The following is an 8,428-nucleotide window of genomic DNA, read 5'->3' on the forward strand; positions in this document are numbered from 1 at the left end:
GGGCCAGGCTCAGGGACAGCAGAGCAGGCCGTGCGCGGAACCTGCAAAGTCTCCTCCGGCGGTCCCTCCCGCCAGCCGTCCGCGTCCTCCACGTCCTCCCAGAAAGCAGGCTGGGTGCGCGGAGCCCGGGCTGGCTGCAGCCGGCCGCTGACGTTGAGGTTTGGAGACAGAAGATCAGATTTCAAGATGGCGTCAGCGGCTCAAGCTCCCGCCGCCTGCCGCAGGTTCCTCTGGGAACTGTAGTCCAGGAGGGCACAGCCCGGCTCTGCGCATGCGTGGTGGCGAGTGCGTCCCTCCGCCCCAAATCGGGTCACCGCTCCTTGCGGGGTAACACAGACCTGGCTCAACGCGTGTTCGCAGTGGCAAGCAGGACGGACGCTGGCCGCTGCCAGGCCACTTTCATCGGCTAAGATGTCACCAAGAAAGCGCATCAGTTCCCGCGTGGGTCCTCCCTGCCGCCCTGCCGCATGTCCGGAGGCTCTGCGCGGGGAGGAGAAAGCCGAACCCCTCCCCTTCTCCCCACGGGCAGTGCCACGTCCTCTGGATGGAGCAGCCAGGCAGCGCCACTAGGTACCGCTGCGCGCCGCCTCCCTCCCGCTGCAGCCCCACCTCCTCTCCCATCCAGTCCGGTGCTCGCATTAAAAGGCCCTGAGGCTGCAGAGGCTGCCGCAGAGGAAAAGTGGATGAACCAGAGGGGGCGCGCGTAGGGTGGATTTTAGAAGGCTCAATGCAACCTCTCTCTCCCTGGACTGCTGGGAGTAACTAGATAGAATAAAGGGCAAGTGTTTCTCCTCTCGCGATGTTGGGGGTGGGTGGTAGGTTTCGCACCCCCGGATGATTTGCCCTTTTCTTTTTAGAAATTCAGAGATGGCACAAAGCAATCACCTGAGAGAGTCCAGTAAATACCACATGAATGCAGCTGGTTAAGCAAGATGTTAAAGACAATGGAAGAGAAAGTGGGCTGTTTCAAGAATGTAGTCACCTGAGAGTAGATTACCATCACCGAATTCTCTTTCAGGTTCTGGAACAGAAGACCTACCTTGTTTGATCAAGAGTCCAGAGTGTCAGGGAGTGCTGCTCTGCAGACTTAGGGCTGGGAATTTCGCGGGCTTTAGTTAGTACCCTGTTTTATTCAACACTATACAGTTGTAAGTCACCCCACCCTTGGGTATAGAACTTGGGATGCACACAAAGACTGGAGGGAAACTGGAGCTCTGACTCGGAGGAACCCAGGTGTCAAATCATTTACAATAAAGAATTTTCATGTTGTGAGAGGCATGCAGACACCTCTCACAGGAAGGAGAACAGCCCCAGCGGTTACCTGGAGTCCCCCAGCGCAGGGCACTTCCCAGTGACAATAATGCTGAATTTTATTAACCTGACCTTGTGAGAGGTCATGGCCAGCAACAGTCTAAGTATATCTAAGCCCGAACTCCCCAACCTGGAGATGTTCAAATGCCTTCAATGACAGCTCCAAAGAAGTTCCCAGACTTCTTATAGAGGATTAAATGAGATGACTTGGGAGAAGTACTCTGACAGTAAATAATAGCAAATGTTGTTATTTTAACATTATAAAAATATTTTCAAGTAATTTTAAAACTTTGTGGGGCGCTGCACACATAGGATTGTATTGTTCTCTTATTTGCTAGTAATCACCAAAACAAAATCTTAGTAGCTCCATTGGGAGAGGGAACAGCTCTTAGAGCTTTGGGTGGCACAGGCTACAGAACTCTGCATGTGTGATTTCACTAAGTATGTGTATGTTCTGGCCCTAACACCAAGAATGCAAAATAGAGTTCCGAGTAAAACTCATTACAGCTGCTAACCCCCACTTTGTCGTAAGGATAGCTTTGAAAATTGGGAAGATAAAATATAGCCCAGAAAAATTTTATAAAAGGCCCACTTGCAAATTCAAAACTTTATAATTCCTTCCATATGAGATTTGGAAAATATTATTTTACATGCATAGGCACACCACACATTTATGAGTGAAGCAAAACATTTTAAGGTGAGATTTAGGGCTTCTGTGATGATTTAGAATAGAATGATTATTTCTAAAACTTGTCAAAGGTACATAATAAAGGAACATTTGAGAGCAGGGTGCATATCATAACAAGCTATTAAGAAGTAAATAAATTATTGATTTTATATGTCAGCACTTTGCTTCAAAATGTATTGATACATGCAACTGTATGTCCTAGGTCAGATCACTTATATCTGGCCCTTAATTTCCTAATCTACAAAGTAAACATGTTGAATTTAAACAGTGGTTTTCCACCGTTGTCATGCATCAGAATCACCTGGAGGATTTGTTAAAGCACATTGCTGGACCCATCTCCTCAAGTTTCTAATTCATTTGGTCTGGGGTGAGGCCCAAGAATTGGCGTCCCTAACAAATACCAGATCATGCTAATAATGCTGCTGCCTGGGAATCACACTGTGTAAACCACTGAATCAGAAGTATCCTAAACTGTATTAGTAAAATCTCAGTCAAAGATCAGAAATTCTTCAGATAAATTGAAAAACCCACCAGTAAAGAACTACTTATAAAACTGTTGACCTCAGAGAAAACTATATACTAATTTGGAACAAGATTCCTCAGTATTACTGTGGTCATGATGTTTTGCACTATCTCTATTTTGATCTCTACATTTGAGGCCCTGGGAAGTATCTCTGAGGACCGTAGTCAAGTTTGTACCCCCAGCATTGTAGTGTTTTTAAGACCTAGTTCTGGGCTGGGAGTTTCCAACAGAATCAGATGTGGAAAATCCCCATGTCTCAAACCAGTTGTATTAGGTTTCATTGCCCTAGTTCTGACATTGGGAATAGCTGTTCTAAACTAAAAACTATGCCAAAAAAAAAAAAAAGTGGTTATGGCAGAGAAGTGAAGCAGATGAGGAAATGCAAGAATATCAATCAAACCAGTTAGGCTTTATGGTAATACCACAAGCATGATTTCCCTGTGCTGCCTGGAAATCTTTAAGATGTCAGAAACAATCGTGTTTTGCATTAATTACTGATACAGCATTTCACAACACTTCTTAAAAACAAGATTTCCAGTTTACTATAGATTGTAGTCATATGGGTATCAGCAGGATCCCTTAAAATAGTAAGCATCAGAGTCTTTCCAGTTAAGTTATTAAATACCCATAGCTATTTAAGTGAATTTTATAGTAGTGTTACATCAAGCAACCCATGAGCAAGAATTTATGCAAACTCTGTCTTTTCTCTGCCTTCAGGGAACTTTCAGTTTAGTTGAGGGGGGAGAAAATATGGATGCTACCATGAGAACAATTGGTTGGTAAACTAAATGGTACTGACTTAAATTCAATGTGACTGTAAAAAAAAGTTGAGATGAGCATGGGCTTTGTAGTTAAAGGGGACGAGAGCAGCATTTGAGATGGGTCTTAGAATGGAGACAAAGGAAGGGACTGCAGAAAAAGGAAACAGCATCATCAGAAGTCTGTAGGTAAAGGGAGATAGCAGAGATTTTGCCGGGCATTTGAATGGCCAGCTTCATCCTACTCAATACATCTTATCCTCTGTCATTTCTCATTCAAAAAACATGTGTGAAGGGCCAACTGTAAGCCAGACTGTGCTGTGGTGCTATGGAGGGCCTTGGCAACTAGAATCAGGACTTAATGTTATAAACTTGAGCAGGGAATGGCATGATGAAAACTTTGTTTTGGGAAGATTAGCCAGGCAACATTCAAAATCTCAGTCAAAAGGTCAGAAATTAGAGTTTCAGGAAGAGATTTGGGGATGATTACAGGAAGACCTGCTAAAACGCCACTGCAGTTATTCATATGTGGGGTAATAGAAGTCTGGGGTGGAAATGGGAAGAAAGCGGTGTGAATCAGTTTGAAGGCATGATCAGTGGGACTTGATGACGTATATGCAGAGAGGATGAACAAAAAGAAAGGATTAAAAATGGAGGTAAGGATTTTGGTCTGGAAGACTGGTAGATAAAATGGTCTAAATGAGCAGAAATGTCAAGTTGAAGCGTCAGTCCATTTGCAAAAAGATAATGAAAAATTTGATTCGGGACCTGCTGAGTTTAGGTGACTTGAGAAAACTCTTCTGCAATCGAAACACAGGTGAGAGGGGACAAGATTTGAAGGAGGAGAGCATTGGTTCACAATGTATAAAACTAGAGATACATCAGCAGGAGAGAGAAACTTGGTTGTATAATTTCTCTACCTGGGTGGACATGTAAACATCAGAGTTGTTGCCATTAACTCCCCAGAATCCTTTCCTATCAAACCAAACACTACATTCATTCCATCCTTTTTCTGAACATCGTTGGCTTATCCAGAAATGTTGCTTCACATTTTCACTATGCTTTCCATTTCAGGTTCTGGAAACCTTAGTAGAAGCTTACTCCTCTAATCATTGTGCATACTATCTCCACTGTAAATGCTCAATAAGCATTTTCAACGAAGCTATAAAGAAGGCCCTTCTTTTTCCACTTCCTTTGATGTTCAAGAACTATGATTGTCTTCGCTGATAAGACCTGTTTCTGATACATGTTATCAATGCGGGTTATGTCTGGGAGACAGGGATGTTGAATGATGTTTTGTCAATGAGTCTCTAGCTTCAACATTCATCAGCTTAAGATGGGGATGCAGAAAAGCTGCTCTGAAAAAAAAAAATTTCATATGAAGTTGGCTGGGGCTGCCTGAGCTACTAATCCCTGCAAGGTTTTCAGTCTCTGCCTTGAGCTTTGGAGCGCATTATTGCCTTAACCTCTACTTCAGATCTCTCCATGGTAACGCTGGAATGTTTGCTATTTTAGGAATCATGCCTCATTGAACAGCAGCGTTATTTGCATTGGGTTCCAAACAAGCCATAAATGCAATGGCTTCGGTGTCTGCTGCTTTGTGTGGGTGCCTGGTTGTTAAATGCATGCCTCTCCCGAATTCTGTTGTTCTGTTTCATTCTCAGGCCAGCCACAGTGAAATTACATGGTAATGAGTATCACCTTATACTGGGGGGAATGGAGAGAGAAAGGGGGAAGACACAGAACGAGAGTTCCTCTAGACCAGTGGTTCTCAATCTTCCTAATGCCTCGACCCTTTAATACAGTTTCTCATGTTGTGGTGACCCCCAACCATAAAATTATTTTTGTTGCTACTTCATAACTGTAATTTTGCTACTGTTATGAATCGTCATGTAAATATCTGATATGCAGGATGTATTTTCATTGTTACAAATTGAACATAATTAAAGCATAGTGATTAATCACAAAACAATATGTAATTATATATGTGTTTTCCGATGGTCTTAGGCGACCCCTGTGAAAGGGTCGTTAGACTCCCAAAGGGGTCGTGACCCACAGGTTGAGAACCGCTGCTCTAGACTGTCCTTTGCAGGCACATCATTTCCGCTGCCTGCACACCCTCCAGGAATGGTTTCATTTAAAAGGTTCTTTGAGATGAAGCTCCTGCCATTCTGTAAAGGGAATAATATCCGTCACCGGGGCCACTGCCAGCTTTCCCCTGCAACGCTGAGGACGCCTTCACCAAGGAAGAGAGAGATGCTTTGTAAACTTCGGTTCTCTGACTCCCTAGTGAAAAGGGGGACAGCCACCTCAAACAGCTCCCAAGCACCCCGATCACAGCATGCTAGAGACCCGAGTGGATACAGAGGACGGGAGGCCAACGCAGTATTGTCAATCGGTGGCATGTTAAGCTTAGGGCATTTTTGTTGTTCTATGAAGTTAATTATCTAATAGAAGCTCAGAAGTATTGTGCAAGCACACTCCAGCTGCAGTGGATGCTGTGCGATGTTTTGGTAGAATGGAAAAGGGAAACAGAGGGAAAATAAAATCAGTTGAGTCAACTAATCTGTATCAAAGCCGTGCGTCTTATTTGCAGAAACTAAAATGCAGCTACTATTTGCAGATACGGGGGGACACCCAGAGCAAAGCCTTCCGGTGTCACAAATAGCAAGAGTTGCCACACACTACTGCATACAGAGGGGGGAGACAAAGCGCCTCATAACTGGTTGTATCATCATCTTTATGCCTCTGTCCAATTCACAGAATGGAGTAGATGAAGCCAGTTATTAGCTGTGTCAAACCACAATGTACTACCTTGAGGCATGACATCAAATATCTGCTCAGTCAATCAGTCTAAACAACCACCAGGATTATCTTCCTAAAATACATTAGATGCTTTTATTCCCCTTGCTTAATTTTTTAAAAATTCTCAGTTGCCTACAACATGAAGTCCTTAGCGTGACATTTGTGGGACGTTCCAGCTATGTATTTCACTCTCCAACATTTACCATATATTTGGTAACACCAATTCCTCCCAATTCCTTCACTATGCATATATTGTTCCCCTTGCTTAGAATGCACTTCTTCAATTTTATGTCGGTTGTACTCAATCTTTAAGGCCGGGTCAAGGGGGACTTCCAGGTGAGGCTTTCTCTGACTTATTCCCTGTAATTGATGGGTCCCTTTAGCATTGTGCGTATATTTCGATGTCTTTATTTATCATCCTGTATTTTAATTCTTTACATGCCAATCTTTTATTGGACTATTAACCCTTTGGAGGCTAGGACCCCTTAGGCCATGGTTCTACTGAGCAACTGTACAATCTCCGTTGGTGAATTCTGCCAATTCATGGGGATGTTTCTTGTTTTTATTGCCATACCAATAATGAGTGGGACAAAGGGTGCTACATAACTTGCAATGGACAAAGCATGACATTTGAATGACTTTCAAATCTTCCATGGGGCACTGATGGAAGTAATAAAACTGTTTACATAATCATCTGAACTGAGGACTTAATTCTACTGTATATATGGACATACTAATATACACTAAATTTTCCATGAGTTGAACTGCTGTGTAAATTAGGAGAGAACTGGTTTTGTTTCATTTGGAAACTTACCAAGAGTTTTGGCATCACCGTTGGCTCATTATCATGTTGGCATCACCACTAACTCATTACTAACAGCATTGCCACTTGCCATTTCTGAAGTGCCAACAGAACATGCCTGCATGTTATAACATCACTTATAAAGGCAGACTGCATTTGAAGCTGTGATAATCACAGTGCTTTCTGTTACAGTTATAAGCACCTATTTCTTTGTCTTTTTAATATAATTGTGCTCAAGAACTTACATATTAAAAAAACATTATTTTATTATAAATTACTCTCTTTTTATGCCTCCTATGTCAATATACTTCACAGGGTTGTTTTCAGACGTGTTAATTTGAGTTAATGTATAAGATATTTAGAGTCACACCTGGTACATAGAAAATGGTACAATATGTACTGATTTCATTACTACAGAAAAGTTGTTGAATATTCATTGATAAATATTTTAAATTACACTTGGGATATATTTTATATTTTAATAACAACCATTTGAGTGATTAAATTTTCCCAAGATATTACAGAAAGTGCTTCAATACTTCTTTTTGTCTAGGAGATTAAAGTGGGAGATAATTATCATTGTGATCAATTTGCTCTGAACCATTCATACTCCAATGTGGTCCACCTGAGGAGCAATAACTCAAATTGACAACTCTGAGTTCAGTTTTTGTCTGTAAAATAGTTTTTTTTTTAATGTGCAAGGCTAACAGGTCTGAAGGGAGAATTATGAACATTAATCTCACTAATAAACAACAGCTATATTTATTAATTTTGTCCTTGTTATAAAACAAAGACAGTTGCAATGTGAGTGAGGTTTGCAATATCTGACTGACTGACTATGTCTCCATAACTGCTACTTATTTTAGGAACAGCCTTACTCTTTCAGGTTGTTAATAGGGATAGTGATGATAGTAGTTACCAGGTTGTAAGTCATACTCTAGACATCTCATACATGTTATTTCTAATCCGTACAAATAGCGAACATGAGGTATTTTAATGCCTATTTTACAGAGAAGGAAACCACTTGGAGGGTTTATGTAATGTGCCCAAGACTATACATAAAACAAGTGTTGACACTCAGATTCAAATTCCAAAACCTGAGCACATTCTTTCATACCACTTTGCGTCCCTCATTAAAATCCAAGAGACTTGCCCTGGCTGGGTGGCTCAGTTGGTTGGAGTGTCATCCCATACACCAAAAGGTTTCAGGTTCGATTCCCGGTCAGAGTACATACCTAGCTTGTGGGTTCCATCACTAGCTGGGGCATGTACAAGAGGCATCTGACTGATGTTTCTCTCTCGAATTGATGTTCTCAATCAATCAATCAATCAAAATATATCTTCAGGTGAGGATTAAAAAAAATTGTTCCGCCCTGACTGGTTTGGCTCAGTGGATAGAGCGTCGGCCTGCGGACTGAAGGGTCCCAGGTTCGATTCCGGTCAAGGGCATGTACTTTGATTGTGGGCACATCCCCAGTAGGGGGTGTGCAGGAGGCAGCTGATCGATGTTTCTAAGTCTCTATCCCTCTCCCTTCCTCTCT

The 8,428-nt window shown here is 42.3% G+C and overlaps 1 protein-coding gene across 1 annotated transcript in view; it reads right to left on the minus strand.

Moving 5' to 3' along the window:
* The window catches only part of LOC102253434 (myomegalin), a 164,954-nt gene that overhangs the window by 91,189 nt on the left and 65,337 nt on the right, over nucleotides 1–8,428 (minus strand). The gene's annotated exons all lie outside the window — the stretch shown is intronic.

This window comes from Myotis brandtii, unplaced genomic scaffold (genome assembly GCF_000412655.1).
Source record: "Myotis brandtii unplaced genomic scaffold, ASM41265v1 scaffold582, whole genome shotgun sequence".
NCBI lineage: Eukaryota > Metazoa > Chordata > Mammalia > Chiroptera > Vespertilionidae > Myotis > Myotis brandtii.